At 38.6% G+C, this 22946-nt stretch overlaps 2 protein-coding genes, 1 long non-coding RNA gene and 2 other non-coding genes across 7 annotated transcripts in view; 2 read left to right on the top strand and 3 right to left on the bottom strand.

The window, feature by feature from the left end:
- LOC134751423 (uncharacterized) overlaps nucleotides 1-22946 on the bottom strand; it is a 292528-nt gene that overhangs the window by 208253 nt on the left and 61329 nt on the right. The gene's annotated exons all lie outside the window — the stretch shown is intronic.
- LOC134750903 (autophagy-related protein 16-1) overlaps nucleotides 1-22946 on the top strand; it is a 348791-nt gene that overhangs the window by 92157 nt on the left and 233688 nt on the right. The gene's annotated exons all lie outside the window — the stretch shown is intronic.
- Nucleotides 1-22946, bottom strand: part of LOC134750756 (uncharacterized) — an 88641-nt gene that overhangs the window by 51925 nt on the left and 13770 nt on the right. Inside the window, exon 2 of the mRNA XM_063686001.1 lies at nucleotides 12846-12874. The gene's annotated coding sequence lies outside the window, so the exon portion shown is untranslated. The remainder of the gene's footprint in view (nucleotides 1-12845; nucleotides 12875-22946) is intronic.
- Nucleotides 16377-16448, bottom strand: Trnas-gga (transfer RNA serine (anticodon GGA)). Its single transcript has one exon. It is a non-coding gene; the product is annotated as a tRNA-Ser (tRNA).
- Nucleotides 16622-16693, top strand: Trnas-gga (transfer RNA serine (anticodon GGA)). The gene has a single exon. It is a non-coding gene; the product is annotated as a tRNA-Ser (tRNA).

Here is a 22946-nt window from a genome sequence, read left to right on the forward strand (position 1 = left end):
CTCCCTGGGCAAGATCCTCGCGTGATCAACACTACCAAACGTTTTTATCTATGTAATAGCTAAGGAACCCATAACCAGAAACGCACGGTGAGCATTACTTCCGACGCCCTGGCTTAAGCATGTCTGATCTTGGCAATAAATTCGCTTTAGATAACCAGCTAACGTGCAATGTGCATGCTCGTTGCGATTTCGTGCCTTTATATCTGATCTTTATCGAACGCAATGGGTGTAAAATTTCTCGATGATCTGTAAACATTTGTTGGAACATATGTATTACTGTACAAAATATGCCCTCTTTATCAATATCCTTTCCGACCTTCGTACAAAGTGAACTAGGGTCGTCAACCTGTAAATATTGACGCATCTCGTACAGGCATGTGACTATACACACAGTGCGCTTTTGTGCAATAGTACTTCTTTTGTGTAAAAGAGAACGCATTGGATGAATTTATAATTTAAAATGTAAGTAATTAAATCTATTCTTGACAAGTTAAAAACTAAATAATTTTTTTGTATGAATGATTTGCAAAATATATCAAGAGATTAAAATTAAATTATGATTAATTGTGGAACTCTGAAGAAATGCGATACGATTTACTGCAAATTTACATTTTTAACATGCTGACACGGTATCAACAAATATTTGCAGTCCACACCTCACGTCATTTCTGACATTCAGATACCTAAGTGTATGTGTGATCGTAACAGCGATTCCTACGCTATTGGTGGCATAGCATCTTACGCCGCATCGTTTATCATCCCTGTTACTCAGTGACAACTCCTGAATCGTCGATAGCTTCGAAAATACTAAACATCGACGGACTTCATCCAACAAAACACTACATCAACGTCACACATGGAAATATTCGAACAAAGCACTTTCAGAACAATAGGGAAATAAACTATTCCACCTCCATTTCCCACCTCCGCTAAACTCGATTTGAAATATATTTCACCTCAAAAAGGACTACATATTTTGATTGTATAAATCGCGTGCGTATGGGATTTAATATATAAATCTCGGAAACTGCGTTGGAGGTGATACAATCGGACAGGTGTTTATGTTAGTAAAATAACAAAAGTATATAGGTGTATGTAATACTCGTAAATACATACTTATACAAAGTTTTTGAATAGGAGCTGCAAAGATGTACTGAGTAACTTTTTAGTTCCTCTTCGAAAACTCATGAAAAACACTGTTTAAAACTTTTGGTTCGTATTTTCAGGTTTTCATGACTTCACCGAATAAAAAAAAACATGGTACCTTGTAGAAACTGTATGTTAGAAATCACTACATAAAACAAAGTCGCTTTCCGCTGTCTGTATGTCTGTCCCTATGTATGCTTAGATCTTTAAAACTACGCAACGGATTTTGATGCAGTTTTTTTTAATAGATAGTGATTCAAGAGGAAGGTTTATATGTATAATTTGTAAAGGCTTTGTGTAAATTAGTTGAACTACCCGTGCGAAGCCGGGGCGGGTCGCTAGTATCAAAAAATGTATAGACATCATCAAACATAGGTTTGAGCTAATAATCTGTAATATCCGAAAGAAAATTGGTAAATCGGACAACGACCTGCGCCTACGCCGGTACCACGCTCTTTTAAACTAATCTACACTACGTGACGCCACGCGCCTTTTACCGAGACACCGTTTCACCGGACAACTCCGCTATTGAAAGATTTCACAGTGACGGAAAACGTGATTTTGTCTCGAGCCAATTCCAAAAGTCACTTCGATAGCGTAGGCTCGTCGAAATTCAACAATTGATAACAGCGATTATAATAGTCAGTTAACAACACAATATAAATTCAAACACGTACCTACACGTATTAGTACGTCTTGTCCTTATATAAAGGAGTCGGCTGTTAAACTTTAGTGCTAGTAATAAACTTGTAAGACACTTTGGAGTCTTCTGTAGAAACTCGATCTCTTCTTAAGAAGCGTCAACGTATTTGCAAAATTTCAGGTAGATTTATCTTCCTATACCTACTAAATATTGTATGCGAAGTTTCATAGTTAAATTTGACATGAAAGATTTTGCCTGAATTGAATTGTTTGCAATTATTCATTCATTGATGAAAAAATCAAGTATTTAACACATACAAAATTGGTGACGGAGTCCTTATTCATTATCATCATCATCATGTCAGCCAGAGCGCGTCCACTGCTGGACATAAGCCTCCCCCAAAGAGCGCCACAATGACTGGTCTTGCGCCACCCGCATCCAGCGGACTCCCGTGACCTTTACCAGCCAGCGAGTCTTTATTGTGAATTATTTATTTATTTATTTAAACTTTATTGCACATAAAATTATGAGTACAAATGGCGCACTTAATGCCATAAGCCATAAGGCAATTATGCCCCATGAAAGACTCGAAAAAGAGACTTATTGAGCGCAGTTAAAACACTTTTCTAACATAGGTATGTACCTCTAAATACCTACTTTATAAAAAAATACACAATTTTGAAAATATAAGAAAAGTCGCCAAGTAATTCCAAATTCATTCTCACTATCATACTAGTATATAGTCATTAAAGAGACACTGTTAACATTTTTAATTAATGAAATTATGACCCTGGTCGTTGCCAGTAGATCTGTTTTACTACCTTTGCTACTTAATGATAATATACAGAGAATAACTAACCGAAGTAAAAGGTATAAATCTTGACAATTAATAGCCATACTTATAACTGTGCACCTTATTTTCAGAAAAACAATAAAATCTTGATGGAACAAAAAATAGAAAAGTAGTTGGTACTGCTAGCTATCACTACCGCGGACCGTGAAATCCGATTCAGGATACTCAGCTATTGAATTACACCGTAGCCAAACCATTGACCGGAATGCTTTACTTGAACATCACTTTCTTTACAAGCTTTTATTTAACTTGCACTGTACCTGTAACTATGTATGTTTGTACGGGTCAAATCTTGCAAGTTAAAGTTGACCCACTTTCCGACTTCAAATGAAGCTGAAAATTTGCATACATATGTAAGTCGGGTGACAATGCAATATTATGGTACTATCGAGCTGATCTGATGATGTGGCCATAAGAACTCTGTGATAAAACAACGCAACCTAATTGTGTTTGGGGTTTTTGGAATTGTCTCGATGGGTATTAGTAGCGCTAAAAGCTTATACCGAATATGAAATTTTTGCCAAAAACTTATTTATAACTTACTCTCGACCTTGTAACTTCACATTATGAACACATCTGCACTTCTGCAGTACAGTGAAAACTAGTAGGCGAGAAATGTAGGCATTACGACATCAAAGCGAAGGACGGGGTTTGAAATCATGGATCGAACTAGTTTACCTAAGCCAATAACATAAGTGTGGTGACCAGTGAATAGCGCGCTTCAAGATTGTTGTAGAAAGACAGTAATTGTTGTCATTAGGCTTAGTAGTCGTTGATGTGAACAAGGTCATGGGGTCTAATTGACAGATCCCAACGTGGCTGGCGGACACCGTGACCGCCTTCGTCCAGGCTGGTTAACTGTACCGCTACCGTACGACACGCACCGCCTGTCCGCCCGCCGACTTGTCGATACTACCACCGCAACGGGAAATGCCCGGCTTCACAGCCCGCAAATTAATAATCTTCACTCACAACTATTCAATTTCCTCCGAAAAACTACTCGCGAGAACGATGCCGCAAACGATACCTAACTGACCGAGTAATAAAAGTAACCGCTTCCATAAACGACTGTCGATTCACACACATGAAAGTAAATCTTGAATTGTCTTGGGATTTTAAGAGCTTTTCTCCCCAAGAATTTAGCTGGCGAAGGTCTTTCTATGTCATCTCTATTCGAGTTCTACGTCTTCGGTTGCTAAGTGAAACCGTTGCGAGAATCTTTTATTCTCCCTAATGCGAGCCGTCTCGGCTCTTGTTCGAAATCCTACTGTGACAGCCATTATAATTCCAAGCGAATGTGGAAGTGTACAAAGACGGCTTTGTGCTCCCCATAAATATTTATGAGTAAGTGCCTATTTTCTACACACGTGGGACGGTGGATACGCACGATACCGCCGGGCCTAATTGGACGTCTGTAGGCGCGAATTTGCTTCACTGTGACGGGAATTCTTTACCGGCATTTGTGTGTCACACAACTATTTTATATCTATTTGTATGTATTGGTTCATTACTGCGTCCTTGACTTTAAGCTTAGTTTCGCTTGATCTATCTGAAAAATTACGGTCCTTGTAGCTTCTATAAATATTCTGAGTCGTGATCAGTTCTCTCTGATAACGTAGTTCAGTTGAATTATATAACGATAAAGGCATGGAAGACACTAATCCTACTTTCTCTTAACTAGTTTCTTGAGGCCACTCCAAGAAAGTAAAACCCCGCTATGTTTGCGTCCGTCCTGTTGACATACAAATTGCGATGATAAATTATTCTGGGGTAGTAGATCTACTGGCGTTCATCCAAAGGCGTTATTAAGTTTTACTCTCATTCCTTTTGGGTTTCACGCATCTGACAATCAATACTTTATGTTTTGCAATCGGAGCATGAGAATCAGTAGCCGTATTACATGCAATTTTTTGTTTGTTTGTATACAGGGTGGCCAAAAAATATGTGCATTCCCGTTGCCAGGGACGTTTTGGAATTATAGTGAGCAACTTTATTACCTACATAATATATACATTATTAGCTTTTTTTTTTTTAATTATCATTAATTCAATTTCGGTTTGTTTGGTCGTTAAATGTAATAGGGGACAAAGAATCACGTTCTGCTATCACAAAGTAACAAGTAACATACACTTAAGAGGTGCATGTTTATCGTTAGTTTGTAAGAGGCAACAATTGTTTGCGACGATTGCGAACAGGCGAGCAGGCGGCGACCGGCGACCCCAATCGCAAGCGCGCCGTATGTGGAACGCGGGAACGGTAGTGTGACTATGGCCAGTCTTGCCCTGGGCTGCCCCGACCCCTGCTCTCTACATGTTTTCGCTTTACATTACATCGTTTTGCGTCCATGCTTTTGATTCCATTATCCATAGCCATTTGTTTGAGTGTTTTTTTATAAACGGGAATGCAGAAATTTTATTGTAGACAGAACTATCGAAATTTACAATTATACTATCATTTCTAGAGAGGCATTTGTCTAGCACGAACCTCATGTTGTTAGCGCTTAACGAAATAAAAATATCGACAATCCTGTTATCGATAAGTACCCCTGCAACGTTAGTCATTTTCCATATTTCCGCTATGCACCCGTTATATCAGTAGAAGTTGAAAAATCTATTAGTCAATTACTGAAAGTGGATTTTTTCAAAGAGGAAAATTCCGAAATATGGAAAAAAAATGATACTTCGAGAATCATGCAAAAAAACCAATGTGATGGTTTTATTGTGCGATGGCCACTTGAAAGACAATCTCGGTATATGTGTGTCACGTGAATTTTTAAAGTATGGAGTACTTACGTATGAAAAGTATTATTAATACATTGATAGTTTCGTTATTCTTGTTCATTTATTTCCAAACATGCCGCATTTGTTTATGACATTATTATGACATTTATAAGATATCGATAAACTAAATATCGCAAGGAAGTCACTAGCGTTGGCTTGTTCGTGCTTTAAAAATCTCTGTCTCATTTCTTTTAATATCGAAGAAAAATTAGCTTTATTGTTTCTAATCACCTAAATAGTACATATAATGACGTACATTTAATTTGATTAATGGTCCATAAATATGAATACTCATTTGTTTACACTAACACAGGGAAGGTTATTGAAAAACGTAGCTTCTCAATCGTGTCGCTTCCCTAGGCTTGCACATGCTTGGCACACTTCCAGGGGGTTCCGCTTACGCGGCGACAACGTCACGTTTCCCATGTTAAGAATTGTTTATTGAAGTCATGATGTGACCTTAACATTGTATTTTACGATTGTCTCGTCACCGGTCCGCGCACTGACATTTCAATAGGGAAGGTGAGCGAGGGTCGAGCGTGCGGCGCGGCACGACGCCGTGCTACGGCACAACGGCCAACTATGCCCGCACTGCCGACGTCACTTCTTCTTCACTTCTCTCTCAACACTGAACTCATTTTTCATCGGTCTATTAAGTATTTATTATATTTCTCAAGCTTCATTCTTCAGATATAAAAACCAGGTAGTCCTTTAACCTACTAGGCAACTCATCGCATGTTTAAAGTGGGTAGCAAAAACTTTAACTCAAACAGGTCTATCCCTACTTTTCCCCCTAGTCTTCATGGGGCGCGCGGCTTGCCGCCATTGCTCATTCTTTATTCTTGCGAGGCAACGAACGCACGTAAAATCATAATTTTGTTTCAAAGTTAGTGCAGTCATTATACGATTTATACGAGAATACGACACGTAAGCTGTGGGATTATTCGTTTCGTATTCGTTGTGCAATATATTTGTTATTAAAATTGTTCATCATCCTGGAGGTTAGTCGAGAACTAACACGAAGGAATAAATCATCCTGGGGGTTGGTCGAGAATCAACACGAAGGAATAAATCATCCTGGGGGTTGGTCGTGAACCAACACGAAGGAAAAAATTATCTTGGGGGTTGGTCGTGAACCAACACGATGGAAAGTCTGTTCGGACTTCGAACACCGATTGCGCCCGGGGTTTGGTCGTGAACCAACCAAAGGTTTAATTTAGATCGGACAGCGCGCAACGAAACAAAGGGCCCTAAATAATCATATTGTGTTGTGTTAAAGAGACGAGGGAGGCTTTCTTTTTATTTGGTTTTAGATGGCCCAACAGAAGAAACTCAAGCAAAATTGCCGAGTGATAATAGATTCTTCAGATCCTGAAGAAAAATCAGATACTTACTTAAGTGTAACTATTTTAACTATTTTTGTAAAAAACCTACACTTTGTGATCAAATACCTTGCACTTACTTAGTATCGCGCGGGCCGTGAGTCCACGACTGGTAACTATAAACCTGGGGGGCGGCCTAGAGTCGTCACGAAGATAGAACTTGCTTGGGGTTGGCCGTGAGTCAACACGATAGCAATGCATAACACAATTTAATAAATCTATAGCGGTTCTCGATCAAAACCACGCACATTTTAAAACACCAAGTTCAAGTTTCTATGTGCAATAAAGAATTATCTTTTAAGTTCAAGTTCAAATATACTTTATTCATGTATAGGCCTATCTATGTAATCTAAAACCTTACGGGTTTTATTTTGAAAAACATTCGAAGTCTACCCTCGAATTAAAAATATTTCTTTTAAATTTTTTCGCCAGCGCTCCGCGGTTCATTTTTGATTTGTGCGTGTCAGAGACACGTCGGTCTAGCTGCCGAAACGTTCGGCACAAGACTACATTGCCTTTTAAAATAAATCCTTACATATAAAATATATTTGGATTTTTAATATCCAATTATATGTGACAATAAATTTTACTCACACCTAACCCATAGTACGGTACTTTTATCCGCCCAGAGGTTGAATTTGAATAAACACGAGACTACCTCGTAAATTTATAATTGAAACAATACAATAGTACCTATATTGTTTTTATATTACCCACATAAGTATAACTTGTCTCTAAAATTGGGAATTGCTAAATAGGTGTACCTACATCACGTCACGTGATGTGAATCTGATCGAAATTCCTAAACTTAAGCTGGATAAAATCTCTTTTACCACAAATGAAATGGAATAAACTAAGTGGTAATACCCTGCACAATGCATATATTTTGGTGACGATTTTTGAATGTTTATATATGCATATAACCATACAAATTATTGGGATACGTACGCTAATATTGTTATGGGATATATAAAAATATAAATATATTTATAATACCGTGATCGCTTAAAGGCATAGGCGATGTCAGTATCTAAGTACCTTGTGTCTGTTTAAAAATATGATTTTACTTTTTTAAGTGATATTGAATAATTAAATAATTTGAATCATCCAATTGTAACAAAGACACCTAACTGAATTGAATTACAGGAAAATGGGTTTATTCATCATTATCTATCTAATAAACCCAATGAAACAATTTGTGAGTACTGAATATGAAAGAAAGAAAGAAAGAAAATAACTTTATTTTGCATGAAATATGGTACAAAAGGTGGTCAGACAATATTATACATAAGTAATACATATTTCACCAGCATCTGGCATGCAAAAAACTAAACTTACAACGAAAGCTAAGAAACAAACGCAAACACGTTTTACGCTTATTTCTTCATAAATACAAGTTCATGCCGAAGCCTGACAAAGTGACCATTAGAGTACCATCTAACTGAGTTAATGATAAAGCGGTTTCGGTACAATTTGGCTAAATACACACACATTAAAATTCACAAATATTTGTTCGCATCTCTCACAGATATTTAATATTTATTTTTATGGTCGTAAATAATGGGTAACTAGGTAAATACCTATTAACCTGTATCAAAACTACAAAACGATTACCTTCCGATTATCTTTTAAAGGATTTTAATTTTATTAATAAATGATTGTATTGCATTGTATTGATCACCCTCAGATTATGCATATAAAAATATAAATACATAATTAAGAAGCTAATAGAAACCGTAAAAAATCAATAAATGACTAATGCACCTATGGTTCAACTCTCATGTGTCGGTCGCGATACTCTTTCAGCTATCATCAATACGATGTTACCATGCAATACGTTTTTGCCAAGTTTAAAATATATGTGCCTTGATATTATAAGTTTAGTAACTGTAGTTGGTGGGGACCCACCACTTGCAATACCGCTATGTCATTAATATAGCACATTCATGACATAAGTCATGGATTAAAATATTAAGATGAATCCACTTAATATAATATTTGTTTTCTGAACTCAACAATACAACCATAGTAGCAATACAGCAAAGGCAATTTTTATTATTATTCCGGCTTTAATGTTTACATTTTAAAAATATACAACATTACGTCGCACAGTCTTTCGTTCCTTGCAGAGCGAATACTTGAATGGAGGGCATAAGTTTTTAGATTTTCTGTGGATTGATATTCATTTCATTTCATTGATTGCGTGGTTGATTGCTGTGCTTGTCCCGTTCGCGTTGCGAGAATAGAAGCCGCTACACCATTATTTGTGAAAATATGGTCAATCGCGCCTTGCGGTCAATAATAGTAATTTAAATAAAATAAAAAAGGTTCATATCATTTATATATTCTATTTAAAGGTACTCGTCACATGCAGCTATTTATAAATATATGCTAAATTAATTCCTAATGATGTTTGTTAAACGCTGATTTTACCTACTCAGGTTTAACTGGATATTATTATGCATTTTAATAGCTCGAATATATGTACCTAAGGTACGTACATATAATTAAATGATAAATAAATATTCTGTTACCATTAATGGACCTTGGACCATTCATTATATGTAATATGAGCGCAATAATAAACATTTGAGTTTGAGTAAATTACAATCTTATTTGAAAGATTACTTCGAAAGCTGAGTAGACTGCTAGTCTTATAAATTATTTTTGTTTAGAATACCTTTGGTGATGCCACACATATGACATGCTTTATGCTTAATAACTGAACAGAAAGCATAATTTATGCACGTTCATATATTTTTTAGATTTCAGGAACGTGGTGGATTTTTTAATTTGATAAAAATCAAAATATAAACGACGTTAGACATGTTTCGAGCAAATACATGTTTTTTTGTTAAGTTGAAGCTCTCGAAAACGCGCTAGGCCGCGTGAGTCTTTGTCCATTGCACGCCGGGTCACTATTCGTTGATCAGGAGCTGCTGTAAGCCGATTTGCGCGTGCACGCGCCTAATAACTGAATTTTCTCATTGTCGTCGTCTGCTCAGAGATCATCGTAAACAGGATGAGTCGGCGTGAGACAGACATCACACGGCCTACGCGTCATAAGCGTCAAGACGCGGGGAAAGACATCACAGCCACAGCGTATCCCACCCTGTCTGGAGGTAACGCTGGGTTGTATCGTTAGCCTAAATTACGTCTTATCTTCGTAGATAATTACACTTAGACGAGCCTGAATCTTGTCATCAATAGTGTACTGTTCTAAGCGTTCAAAAATCCCGTATCGCGGACAAGCACTGCCAGTGAATTTTAATACATATCACAAAAGGACATATGTCTTATGAGTTTACTCGTATTAAACTTTTTCAAATCGAATTAAACTTAATGCAAAGTTGACCACTAATTGTATGGAATCTTAGTCAACTAGGTTTTATGAAGAACAAATTAGATTTTGTTTAAATATCCTATCTTATTTTGTTGTATATATATATATATATATATATACAACCTGGCTATACCTAATATATGTATACCTTTTTGAACCTGCATTGCTAAACTTTCCCGTGCTTCTTAACAATGCCTTATAACTCAATTGGAACAGTAAACTTGTGTATAACATACACATATGTACATGGTAGATAATTATTCATACAAATATGTTTTCAGAAATAAATATGCTATGATAATATTGATAATGGGAAAGAATGCAGCAAAACTTTCAACTCTTAACATCTACCTGGTTTTTATATCTGAAGAATGAAGCTTGAGAAATATAATACATGATCAAACGAACTTCAAAGTGAAGTTCGATCAGTATTATATGAGTAAGCTTCATTCGAAGATATAACTACCCTCCCTCCCCTATACCCGGAAAGAAAGTTTTGCTTTAGAAAGTAAAGTCTCTAAAAATAATGAGCAATGGCGGCAAGCCGCGCGCCCCATGAAGACTAGGGGGAAAAGTAGGGATAGACCTGTTTGAGTTAAAGTTTTTGCTACCCACTTTAAACATGCGATGAGTTGCCTAGTAGGTTAAAGGACTACCTGGTTTTTATATCTTCGAATGAAGCTTACTCATATAATACTGATCGAACTTCACTTTGAAGTTCGTTTGATCATGTATAAAACACAGCACCTGTTTTACAACATAAATCTCCTACCAGGCCGCGTGAGCCGATCGGACGCGTCACGATAAATCTGTGAAATATGTGCAACATTTTCGCTATTGACATACCGGCTACATTGCGAGCTAATGCCATATTGATTCCATTTTAACAGGTAAAATCCCAGTGTATACAGAAAGTATTTCTTGGATTAACTCCGGAAGCTTATCGGCGTCGGTGTTGACTTAAATTTGCATCTCGTATTTTCTCGTCGCCGCGTCGATTGGTGGTGCTCACGATTTAACGCTGGTATTAATGCATTATTCAGAGGGGTTTTCATTAGACTGTTGCTATCGGCGCGGGGGATCGCGCTCTCGTTAAAATGTACGGATGGCATGACGGCTGCTCGTATTGGGCGCGCGACAAACACACGCAAGCGTTATCGCCATGCACCCAACTCCCGTCAAAAACTATGTGCAGTCCCTGCTTCACCTGATGAGCTCGTTTAGCGCGACGAAACTACTTTATTTTTTAAATTTCGCCAATTTTTTTTTTTAAATAACTTGAAAAAGATTCTCACAACAAGTTCTTTTATTTTATATGTTGTACCATATAGTTCGCATTTTTTTAAATCTATTTTACCCCTTAAACTTTTTTTAAGGCAATAATTTAAAAATTTGCAAGCAAATACGATCTAGGTTATTTTTTTTATTAATGTAAAGCGACAACAATTTTTGCCTTCTGTTGTTATTTCCAAGTTGCAAGACGGCAATATGTTTGCCGTTGTCGGTCAATGAATGTCAAAAAGTACCCATTTTCATAGAGCGAGTGCGACTGAAACTTTGTAGGGAAATTTAAATATTTTATTTAAATAAGTTATTTTAATGTTTAAAAGTATTAATTTGACGTTTGAAATATATGTAAGAATTATGATTGTCAACAAATTCAAGCGTAACCAATTTTATTCATAGATATTTTTGTTTAAATGAAGGCAATGTCTAAATATCTACGATCTTGCCAAATAATTAACATTTTATAGAGATGGAATAACTTTTATCAGCTCTCCTTTTTTCGTAGATTGGTACGAGTGTATTCTCCAATGCGAACTAAAATTTATATTAACTAACAACGCGTTCATTAAGAAAAAAAAATGCCGTTTGCCGTCAGACAACTCAGACATTTAATTTTAACCCTTTAGTGGGTTAATGTGGCCCCCATGTTCAAAGTTCATTTATTAACGTTACACTTCCATCTTGTAGTTATATACCTAAGAGATTTTACCTCAAGTTTAGTAGTTTCTGAGCAAATTGGCCGTGATAGACGGACAAACAGACAGATACACGAGTGATCTTATAATCCATTTAGTTACAACATAACTGTAAACCGAGTATGATTATGTGATATTATTGAGCTGTTTAGCTGTAAATGGTACGCTATTAGGGGGACGTGTGATTATCCGAGCTGAAAGGCTTATTAAAAAGCTCGCTCGCACCGCGACCAGTCGCGATGAAACTGGTGCTTGTATACAGGTTTACACACCAGTTCCACACATGCCGTGCTCCACACTTGCGGATGTGGTATACTTTCGATATTAATGGGAACATGTCCCGTTCGCATTGCTCCAAATAAATGCCACTTTTTCCAGGTTGCCTATAAGAAATTGCAAATCAATTTACGCTCTACAAAACTTGATTATCCCATTTTAAAACAGACCTATTATACTTGAGTATTTAGATTTGGTTTGGTTGTATAAAAAAAATTTTATTATTAAAACTTTACTGCGATAACGGTCCGTCTATAGACTAGGATTGGCGTAATTAACTCTACCCACTATATAAAACCCTATATTGTGAGTAACATTTTATCATCACTGATTGTACTGTTGCCAAATTGCTTCAATCAAACCGAATGGATAGAGCAACATCACTCATTGTTAAAATAAAACGGTCCATAACCGATAAAGCTCCGTTATATTTTAATTACCTTGTTGACGTCTCTGCTGTCTGCCGTACCTGCAAAAGAACGACAACACACATTAGTTACTGCTGCTTATTTAAACCTGACACAGTATTTTAGGGTTCCGTACCCAAAGGGTAAAAACGGGACCCTATTACTAAGACTCCGCTGTCCGTCTGTCTGTCACCAGGCTGTATCTCATGAACCGTGATAGCTAGACAGTTAAAATTTTTCACAGATGATATATTTCGTTTGCCGCTATAACAACAAATACTAAAAAGTACGGAACCCTCGGTGCGCGTGTTCGACTCGCACTTGGCCTGTTTTTAACTAGTTCGCATTAACCAATTTTTTATCCCTATTTGTATGTTTCGCTTCATCCATAGTCAATTAATTACTTTACATGACCAGTACACTAAGGCCCACTTGCACCATCCTACTAACCCGGGGTTAAGCGGTTAAACCGTTAACCCAGTGTGAAATTGAACTGGTAACCATGGTAACTCCCTGTTTAACCGGCTAACTCGGGTTAGTAAAATGGTGCAAGTGGGCCTAAGCATAGATCTTCAAAACTCGTATTCTTTTTAAGGTTTCTTCTCTAAATGCTATTTTCGATATTGTAATAAAAGAGACAACAATATATTACATAAATGTCTGACCTAAACCCTGTAGATCCCCGGAAAGTACTGAAAGCCAGTGGGTTTTTTTACTTATTTAACTTTTTTGGCATTAAGTGTAACTTAGTCAGAGGCTATTACCGAGAGAGTATGACGTCTTCCATGCCGAACACACACTGGCAATTGTGCAAACAAAGCGATATACTGACTGACCGGGTTAACCTTGAATGGTAATAGCGCGAGAAATTTCGCTGAGGAAAAATGCCGCCATTGATGCACGGCGTGCGTGCCTCGTATAACGGTCACTACAAACCGAATAAGTGCTTTTACATCGTACGCAGAATAGTAATATACCGCGATACTTTTCACGCGATTTGCGGAGCAGACCTAATTCACCGACATTCAATGACCTTGCCCTTATATTCTCTAATCTGGTATCGTTATAGGTAGTCCACATACAAGTGGAAGCTGTCCTTATTTATTTATTTAACAACAATACAAAGCAGATTGACCAGACCAGCCTTGTAATAAGACATAGTGTGCAGTAACAGCTTAAAAAGACCGAGGCCTGCGCTAGCGCTAGTCAATTGCAAATCTCGTAACATAAAATAAATAAATAAATATTAGGGGACATCTTACACAGATCGACCTAGCCCCAAACTAAGCAAAGCTGGGACTATGGGTGCGAGGCGACTTTATGCAAATTCTTGTTTAGATAAATATACATACTTATATACATAGAAAACATCCATGCTCAGGAACAAATACTTGTGTTCATCACAGAAATAAATGTCCTTACCGGGATTCGAACGCAGGACTATCGGCTTCATATGCAGGTCACTGCCGACTGCCGACTAGGCCAGACCGGTAGTAATATTCAGAGATTGATTGGTATAAACAATCGTATTCGTGTGGGTGGCCAATACCGTTTTAAATTATAAATTATAAACAAAAACTTAATTAAACTAAAATAGTGTCGCATTTATGTGTGAAGGTATATTCTGCTTCGGAGCGGAACCAGAGAGCAGATACTAAACTTACGCCTTCTAATAGAAAAATGTTACGAATTTAACACCTCGACTTTCATGTGTTTCGTTGACTACCAAAAGGCTTTTTCACATCACCAATTCGAGAAAGGGGTTTTTCTTCCCTGCTAGGAGGGACCAAAGTGGCACTATTCTTCCCTGCTAGCAGGGATCAAAGTAACACTTTTCTGTTCACTATTTTTGCATTTTTTTGCGCATTATTTTTTTAGCTTATATAATATTTTAAACATCATAATTACCTCATAGGTAATGAGAAAAGCGGTATGTGTCACATGGTAGCAAAATTATTTCCATCTTGGGCGTAACACCACACTTGAATCCCTCACTACGCTCAGGATTCTACTTTATAGAATCCTTCGCTTCGTTTAGGATTCAATGTACGCCCTCGCCGTAAATAAGTCATTTTGCTCCCTTGTAACACAATCTATTATTGTTCGCAAGAAAGCTGAAGTACACCTCCGCGGATGCTGGCAGCTTATATATATACAAAGAAGTTGATGTATCTTTTTTGGTTTTTCTGCTTGTCAAACACTTACTCATTTTCCACAAAAAAGATTAAACATATTATTTTACAATTTGGAGTTATAACTAATATATAAACCCGTTAGACCCGTAAACAGCTTTCGACTGTGTGAAATGGGAAAAACTGTGGGATGCTCCCTGAGAAAGGAGTTCCTGCACATCTGATATCAATTGTTCGCAATCTCTATGAGTCGGGATACGGTACTGTCACGAATGTCACTATAGAAGACGTAACATCGACCCGCTTTAAATTTCAAAAAGGCGTTCGGGAGGGCTGTGTAATCTCTCCAATCTTATTTAACATCAATGGCGAATACATCATGCATCAAGCGCTTGAGGATTGGAGAGGCGGCGTAAAAGTGGGCGGAGTAAAAATCTCTAACCTCCGACACGCAGACGACACTACTTTGCTAGCATCATCCGAAGCAGAAATGGCGGAAATACTGGATCGGCTGGAGTCGGTCAGCCTGAGTCCAGGGGTTGTCTATAAATAAAAATAAGACCAAGCTAATGGTGATAGATCGTTTTGCAGCTATCCAGCGTGCTGACCTTCTGCAGGAATATGAGAACGTTGACCAGTTCCAGTATCTTGGCTCCGTATTCACGAATAGAGGCAGCTGCGAAACCGAGATACGGCGACGATTCGGCATGGCCAAGTCAGCAATGACCCAGTTGAGTAAAGTATGGAAAAATGGAAACATCACATACAAAACCAAAATACACCTGGTTCGCTCTCTGGTTTTCTCTATTGCGCTTTTTGGGGCAGAGACATGGACGCTCAAAGCCGCGGATAGGCAATAACGCATTGATGCATTTGAAATGTGGTGCTGGCGTCGATTACTGAGGTTACCGTGGACAGCCCATCGCACAATCAGCTCTGTTCTGGAGGAGCTCAAATTGGAAACCATGCCGCGTTGTGAGATTTTTCGGCCATATTGCGCGCAGGGGCGCGGATAACCTTGAAAAACTTATGGTCACAGGGAAGGTCGAGGGTAAAAGACCTCGAGGCCGCAGTCCCATTCGATGGTCAGACCAGATATCCCAACAGCTGAATATGATCGTCAGCACTGCACTATACCAGGCGATTGAACGTAACCGACGTACAATTAACTGTTAGATGAATAATCGTGAGTAACTCTCTCTCTCTGTTAACTCTGCCATTTCATGTGATGTTGAATAAAAATGTTCTGTCTATGTAAAAGTTTTGAAATGCAGCAAGGGAGAGGTCTGAGAGAAATACTTTAGTTTTTGTATTAAACCTATTTATATAGTTTTGCATGTTTTTGTAATATTGTGTTTGACCTATTTAATTCTATAAATTGTATACTTATACAGATGTCCATCACAATGAAAAAATCAACGATGATCAACTCTGGCCAACGTGGGACTCGAACCCATATCTTTGGATTTCCGGTCCAATGCGTTACCAATTCCGCTTGCTGGCCATCCATCAATCAACGCGAATTTATAGTTGGTCAAGCAAATCTTGTCAGTAGAAAAAGGCCGAAAAAAAATGTAGGCGCGAAGGGATATCGTCCCATAGAAAATTTGAATTTCGCGCCTTTTGTTACTGACAACATTTGCTTGACCAACTATAAATTCGCGTTGATTGACGGATGGCCAGCAAGCGGAATTGGTAACGCATTGGACCGGAAATCAAAAGATATGGGTTCGAGTCCCACGTTGGCCAGAGTTGATCATCGTTGATTTTTGATCAATTGCAACTGTGACAGCGTCACTAGCGACATCTGCATTTTAAGGTTTACAACATTGACCAACTATGAGGACATGCGTTAGCGCATGACACCTCTCTCCCGATCACACATGGTTGTGTGTTTTCATTGTGATTGACATTTGTTTATACAATTTATAGATTGTAATGTGGTACGTCCTACAATAAAAAAGGAAGAAATATTTAATTCTAATATTTTTTAAAGTTCACTGGGCAGTGTCATAAATTCTTGGTCCTACATATGAGAAATGCGTGCGTGCTGAGGTACCCTTTCTGCATGGTAAGTATCTTGTATGTACTTCTATTATTTCTTATAGATATTCCAAGTTTGTATTCAATGTCAGTTGATTAATATGTCAACGAAAGTATGTATATAATTAATTTCTTGCCCTGAAATTGTATCAAACACAAATAAATTTTCGATAAGTAGAATTTACAGCAGAGCTCAATGAAACTTGAGCGTGAAGCTTTTTATTGTAGTTATAATTGAGACGGGTATAGCATTTTGTATAGAGAATTACAGAAGGGTGTTAAGGCGAAGTCGGCGCCTGCGACGTAACAATGCCTCGCTAACGAGATAACGACGGCGGTGTTCTTCAGGTGCAGCGCGTTCGCGCAGCGGCCGTCGAAGCCCGCTCTCGAAACACCTCAATCCCCCTTTGTTTACGTTGGGATCGCACTTGCCTGCAGAGCTCGATTACATCCCCAACGCAATAAAGCTCGAAGCTAGCTCACGACTCCGCAATGTCTACTCTTTATCGCCCCCACCGAATGCTGTGCGATCTTAAACGTATTTTAATAACTTCCACCCGCCGGTCGCCATAATGGGCTCACCATGCAAATGCCTGTGCCCACGGAGCACCGTTACACACCGATACCGACAGTAACGAACCGCCCCGTGAAATAAAGAAAGGTAATAATCGCGAACGGGAAATCCGATCACGCCGCAAGGCACCAAGCGCGCAGGAAACACCGGCACCGACATTCCAATTGCAAACTGCAACTATTTAAACTAAACCTGCACATAAACTCTGCTAAACAAGCTGTACGATTCCATTTTACTCGGTATAAAAAACATGAACGTTGTCGTTAAGAAAGTGCTCTAACTAGTTCCTGATAGTCGCTATCCCATCGGAGATCGAATGAGGTAACTTCCAGTGAAGTTGATTTATCTCGTGTGGATTTGAAGTTCCCTTTCGCGATATAGCAAAGCGCTTTCCCTGTCGCGACTCTGCGCTTTGACATCGCTCTTCCTTTCTACGTAGCTGTCGTTTACGGAATCACACCACGACTAATTGTTAATGAGCATCTGCCTCAAGTGGATAATAGATAATAATCTTTCATGTTTGTTCCTTATCAGCATCTAATTAAAAACATTTACTGGAAAGACAGGTAGTCGCCTGGCCTTTATGTGTTTGTAACTTATCGGACAGTGTATCTACCATTATTCAATTTAGTTTAGATTGGAAACTGTCTGCCCATGTCAAATGTTATTGCAAAATAAGATTTACTATTCTCTCACGTTCACATCCAGATCGAGTTAGGCGACAACAACCTCTACAAAAAGTAAGTTGAAAATCTAATAGAGTTTGCGGCGAGCCGGTTATTTGTGTTATTTTTTTGTGTTTTGCTGACGCTGAAGAGAAATGCTGTGTAACGCTAGCCAACCAAGCAACCTGACATTACTGTAATAACTCTGAACCGCCCTTCTGTCATTACTCTGTTCACTTTCCTGGGCTAAAGATATGACTTTTTTTATTTCTTTGTGCCATATTCTTTACAATTGCTTTTTATAATGTTCACACCGCACCAGGAATTCGTGTCGGTTTACCAAGAATATTAATGTTGAATCTGGTAAGTAACTACTTAGAAACATTTGTTTCGAGACTAATGGGATGTGCTTACTCGAATATCCCGCAGTGGGTACTTATTAGGTTAGCACCTGATTACGTAACGTCACTGGTTGTTAAGTACGATTGCTTGTGAAGTAATGATGTTATAATTAATGCGGGGCAGCGGTCGGACAGAAGCAGCGATGCGTGTGGAAACAGGTCCAAGCAATGCACACGTAGACAGTGGCGGCGCGCAGGCCTGCGCCCTGCGTATAGTCATTGCGCGTGATACTAATCGAGCGGCCAGACATTATTGCTCTATGATTGCACCCTTATACATCCACCACCTTTTCATTATCAAAGCCTGCTTTTTTGCAATTCACTCGCAACAGTAATTGACCTCTAAACATGGCCCTCGGTACGTTGAGTAGAATTTGCAAAACAATTCATCTAATAAACCAAACCAATATTTTCGCATTATGTTATTATATTCTTCACCTCGAGTCAACGAACTCATTTTTTCATTAGGAATACATTAAAATCGAATGTCCATCTATACTCTTAGTGATCGTGAACCGCTGATAGAAAGCTCGAGTTTTATTCTGCTACTTGTTGTACGACGTCTTATCTATAATAGGCTATTTAATGTTGAGCTTCCTGACGATCGAACGCCAGGCAATAATTCTTAGCACGTTGTTCTTACTTGTTAGACAGCACGTCTAATCAATTTCGTTGACTGAGATACTTAATATGATATTGATTCATTACTTTGATTAATTAGGTAAGAACGGTTTCAGTTTTACGATTATTATTTTTTTCACCATTTTACTAATAACAAATTTTGAAGCCACGACTTAATTAAGTCTAATATCTTTATTGAATACTTTTGTGTTTAAAAACGTTTTAAATTTAAAAATATTTGTAATATTTCTGTATTTTATGTAGTACATATAGTTACTATAGGCGTAAGCGCGTTTTTTTTGTTAGTGGGTATGGTTTTTGTTAGCTTTTTACCCGAGTACGGGAAAAGTTATGGAATGCCAAGATTTTACTTGGCAGTCCATATCGTTTATGATTGTATGTATGTGGGTATATTTGTGTCGCCTATGTCACCGTAGCGTCAAATTTCCTGAGTCAATTTTATTGAACGTGGTCTGAACGATTTTTAAAGGGAAGTTTTTTGCTAAAAAATGGAGTCGCTTTTTTTCCTAACGGCGTGCTGGTTTAGTCCAGAAAGCTTGTTATGATTCAAAGCGCGAAGTTTTGAATATTTTTCTGATTCAGTATTGATCGATCTATAGGAATAAATTGCGTATCAGGTACCGAGAATGCGATGGCATTATTGAAGCGCAGGCTTTTCCTGGTCAAGCATGAAACATATTTAATACATCTATATAATTACATCCTTCGTGTCCAACGTATCTCGCTGAGTACAGTTAAGTGTGTATTCAGCGCCGTACATACTTATATTTATACCCGATTACTGCACACTCAAAAGGAGGATATGTGTATCAAGGTATGAAAAACTACAGATTTTCATAAATGAAATATCAAGCGAATCGTTTTTGCAACACAGGATATATTTATAACTATAGCTATTTATGCAACAAGTGCGGAAATCATCTTTACGCACGTGTATCATACAATGTTTTACTGTGCATTGTGCGAGTAAATAAAAAAACATCATGGCAAATAAGTTTAATTATTAAAAGGAGTGTTTTAAATCGACACGAGTTGCGAATTACCTATTCGCACGTGTATCGTACAACGTTTTACAGTACATATGGCCCTTTAAACTTTCGACATATGCACGAAAAGAGCTCTTTTCCGCACTAGTGCGAGAAAGTAGCACCATATGTACTGTAAAAGAAAATTGAAATCAAAAAGCCCTAGTGCGGAAAAGTAGTACTTTCCGCATGATATGGCTCCGTAGGAAACGCACTTTTCGAGCACATGCATTGTAATAGTTATTTACGATACATGTGCGGAAAAGAGGAAACTCGAAACGAGTGGCGATAAATTAAAACACGACCGCAGGGAGTGTTTTAAATCGACACGAGTTGCGAATTACCTTTTCGCACGTGTATCGTACAACGTTTTACAGTACATATGACTCTTTAAACTTACGACATATGCACGAAAAGTGCTCTTTTACGCACTAGTGCGAGAAAGTAGCACCATATGTACTGTAAAATATATAATGGGAATGGGGCTCGGTCACCTGGAGAGGATGAGAGAGGATCGTGCTGTGAGAAGAGCGTATGTGGGGCACCCGGGTGAAAAACGTTCGTCTGGGCGTCCCAGATACCGCTGCAGTGACTAAGCCCTAAAAGACCTGTCCGCCCTCCGAATACCCAACTGGCGTAAAGTGGGGCAGAATAGGGCAGAGTGGCACTCTCTTGTGTCGGAGGCCAAGATCCTTTTTGGGTCACTGAGCAAGTGAAGTAAGTAAGGAAATATATAATGGATTGAAGCAATAAGATTGGCTTCCCATCCGCCGTCGCAGGGATCTGCATATTCTCTCTCTTCTTTTTAATGTTATTTTTTTATTCCTTTTTCTCCTATCTCTTACAACAATTCAAATTTCGATCGAGTGCGAATCTTGCACCGGCAACACCTCATCACAAATCTCGTGCATATGGTAAATCTTTTGCGGTACGAGCGATTCAGCTTTGGAATAAGTTACCTCCCTCCCCTCCCTCCCTCCTTAAGGCAATCGCAGTCCGTTGCATCGCTTAAGCGGCAGTTAAAGAAGCTGTGGCTGTCGGGCCAGAAGTAACTTGTTTGTGACTATAGATATATATTTATTAAACATAACGTAGGTATATACGCGATATAATCCGTTTTCATAGTTTTATTTCATGAGTAACTATCGCGGTAACCGAAGACAATATTATAACGTAGGTATTTTATATATTTGTTATACTGTTACTTCTAATTGTTATCTTATTTTATTTATTTTCGCCCTCTTTTATAATTTTATTGACTTTCCTCTAGTCTTTTGTACTCAGTGCTATATTTGTCTACCGTTCTTCATCAATTCTCATCTACTCAAAGGTTAACTGGACGAAATCCCTTTAAGGGATAAGTTCGCATTTGTACTGCCTATCCTGTGCCATATTTGTGTTTTGTACAATAAAGAGTTTTTACCTACATACATACATACATAATAAGATTAGGTTTATTGACATACAATTTTTTTGGGTTTAACATGCCTCCTATGTTTATTTTGCACATAAACACGGGTTTTGCTGTTGCTGTTAATACCTATGTTATATACTTATGTATGCTGTTAGTGTTTACTGATGTAATTTTATGGAAAATAAAGTTATCATTGTGATTCAAGCTGGATCAACGGTTGCCTTTTATTGTGATTAAAATTAGAAAAAAAAAACTTTAATACGTCTCCTGACATCAAAGGCCTATGCTATTATTATGTAACGTCGAGATGTGCACGAAGAAGTGTCATTTGTCATCTTTTCAACGAGGCATAGCGCCCACCAAGCGAAATCGTCAACCACGCTGTAATGCAACGCTGTGATAATAATAGTCAGGTAGCCGAGAATATTCCGCCACCTCCGTGCGCAAGTAGACGATTCCGCGTCTGCATTCAATATTTATCCGATAGCATTGATTGGAGTACATTGTCAATAGTTCCCCGATTAATGCGCGCGATCAGTTCTAGGTGGGTCCGTTTGCCTTAGTCGCGGTATCGCGCGAGCAATCGTAACTTCTTCCCACATAATTGGCGTGTGGGCGCGGCAGTGGCGCTTTATCCCGATCGCCGCCCACCGGCGACGAGGCGACGCCCGATTAGATAGCACGGCCCCCAACCCGACCCGGGAACACCTCCCGCACCACTAACTAACTGGGGACGTCTTCCGCGCAGACGCACAAAATTATTACCTCCTTACCCTTACGAGATGGCAGAGGGCGCGAAACCGTTGTTGCGTGTTCCCACTCACGGCGCGATTCGGGAAATGAATTAGAGATTCACTAGATATGAAATAGTAAAGATATGTGACGTTCCACGGCAAAAGGTATCTTATGGCGGCTGGCGCTTACGTCGCATAGCGCCGCAAGTTATTGCAGTGCTATGCGACGTAAGCACCATCCAATATTAATTGGAACTGCGTTAATAATAGCGTAAGCGCCAACCGCCATAAGGTACCTTTACCCGTGGGATGTCACATATCTTGACTATTTCATATCTAGTGAATCTCTAATTCATTTCCCGAATCGCGCCGTCAGTCGCATATCTCACATATATCGCTCGGGAGTCGTAGTTTATCACACAGGTAGCCTTCGCCCGCGACTCTGTGCGCGTAGAAGTCGTCCAACAGCCCCCGGGCAATACCAGAGCCATAAACTTACAAATT

This window comes from Cydia strobilella, chromosome 2, assembly GCF_947568885.1.
Source record: "Cydia strobilella chromosome 2, ilCydStro3.1, whole genome shotgun sequence".
In the NCBI taxonomy this organism is placed as follows: domain Eukaryota; kingdom Metazoa; phylum Arthropoda; class Insecta; order Lepidoptera; family Tortricidae; genus Cydia; species Cydia strobilella.